Source organism: Phanerochaete carnosa (genome assembly GCF_000300595.1).
Source record: "Phanerochaete carnosa HHB-10118-sp unplaced genomic scaffold PHACAscaffold_196, whole genome shotgun sequence".
Lineage (NCBI taxonomy): Eukaryota > Fungi > Basidiomycota > Agaricomycetes > Polyporales > Phanerochaetaceae > Phanerochaete > Phanerochaete carnosa.
The window spans coordinates 3717-6051 of NW_006767823.1; positions in this window are offsets into that span (position 1 = coordinate 3717).

The following is a 2335-nucleotide window of genomic DNA, read 5'->3' on the forward strand; positions in this document are numbered from 1 at the left end:
CCCATTAGATACAGCCGCATGCGCAACGAGCAGGCCGTCGTACTGGGGACTCTCCCGACCAGTGCAACTAACGTGGCATTCGAGTGACAGGACGTATCGGGGACATTTCACGATGTGATGAGGGGCCAGCTTAGGAAGATGAGCTTTCCGCAGTATGGGCTGGCATCTTAGCCTGTCACAAACAGCGCAAAGCTGGAGTTTTCATATAGCGGTGCGTTGTAGGACATAAGGGCGTGGGCAGCGAGGAGGCGGAATGGCATACAGCGACTGATATGGAAGACGAGAGGGCGATATCGATTGGGAGGTCGAGAAAAGGCCGCGCTTCGTCTCATATCATCGAAGGTAAGATAGAGAGCAAGAATGTAGCGGTGATGGGACGGAGGGCGGGCCAGGTGTCGCTGTGTGGGAGGTCGACGAAGGTTCGGCGTGATTCAAGGGTTTGTACACAGTACCCGATGAATCCGGCAGGGGCAGGTGTCAGAAAGCACTATCAGGGAATGATGAGCAGCTTCGCTAAGAACAGAGTAGCAACATGGCTCACCGCACGAACGGGTCCTGGCCGTCGACATCGATTGCGTCTGCCTGTGTTCATGGCTCTCCACTAATTTTTTGCCACTTTGCTTCTATTCGTCTGCTCACCGCTGCAGAGCTAGCTTCTAACAAGAGGTCAGCAGAGAGCCTCTGACAGTTCGGCAGCTTGAGAAGGCGGCGCACCTTGCAATCTAGCTGCCCATGTCCATATAGCCTTGGTCCCTTCTAACGCAATACTAGTCTCCCAGCTGGTCTTCCATAAGCGTTTGCAGTTTCCCAAGGGCCGCATTTAGAAGTGGCGTCTGCCGCATTCGCGGGTCAGATGAGCGTCCAGGACGGGTGCGAGAGGGAAGACGAGAGCTTCGCTGCACTCCAGGCAAGCCGGAGCGCGTCTCACCTGTATCTTTCCCGTACTTCGGTTGGCTTGCTGACAGGAAGCGGAGCGGCAGAGAGAAAACCGGCCATGAGCAAGCCGCGCTCGTCTAGATTGGCGGGTTTGGATCATAAGGCCAGCGGTTCGAGGTGTTCAGCTTGTATGGCGGGCAGATCAAGCGACGCGCCATTTTTGGCACAAGCCCGTATTTGAGACGGAGCTCCTGGGCCGGCGGCGCGTCCTGTACAAACAGGTGGACCAGGACGGTGATCAGCTGCCGAGCAAGGGCTTTGGGTCTATGGTCACTCAAAGGGTTTGTCGGTTCACTACCACCGGCCGCACTGTGATGCAAACGAGGTACGGCTCTCCTCCCCTTTATTGTGCCAACGTGTTCAAGAGGGCTCGTTGCAGGCTGTTAAAGCACAACGAGCGGTTCAATCCCCGCTTGTCCACTTCGAGACCAGTCTCGCACTTTCCCCCAGGCTCAATAAATGGTATCGACGATAACGTAAGTGGGGCGCAAAATTGCACTGTGGGTTCTGTTGATCTCTAACAAGCAGATGTATCTGCGGACGACCCTTGAAAGAGAGCCGAATGTTTATTCAGACAGCTACTGGCCCATCACAAGCCGGCCTTCAAATGATCAAGACTTCTTTTAGGGACGAACACATCACCATGCATCGTACAAGGGCGGATCCTTCGGCTGAAGGGCCGCAGACGCGTTCAGGGTGCTCAAGCGTATACGAAGCTTAAGGCGCACAAGTCCTATTGGAAGGTGCAGCTCGTGGAAAGCGGTGCCGGACAATGTCAAGACGCCCCTGCACCAAGTGCGCATTTGACTCTGGAGACGTGACGGCCTTCGACTTGGCTCATCGTGAGCATAGAAAACCTTCGTCTCGAGGTCGAACACGATCCTTGACTCATCTCCTGGAACATGTGGGTGTTACCGGCGGATAGCGCGCCGTACAGCCACTGATGCGCCGCCAGTATGTTCGACACGTCTCGTGAAGCTTTCCCCCTGCACTGACCAACACTCGCAGCCAACAATTTGCTCTTTGACCAGGTCAGCTCGCCTCCAAGGCGAGTCTGCACCTCTTCTCCCCGACGGCCCTGATCGCACCATGCACAACCTCATTGTAATCTCCGAGCTGCGCTGACCCGTATGCGTACCCCAACGGCTCGCTCATGCGGCACACTGGGCGAAGCAATTCCTTCGGGCATTCCCCGAGCCTGCGCACCTGGGGCATGACCTCCATCGCATTCGGCTCCTCACCAGACTTGTTGGATAGGCATGTGCCGCCGCAACGCGAGGAAAATAAAGCGGCGTGGGCGAGGGGCTCGGGCTCATGCCTATACGATGTCGACCGGCGGCCGACAACGGATCAGACACTTCACGGTCACGCTCCACGAGGCGCGCGCCTATGGACTTTT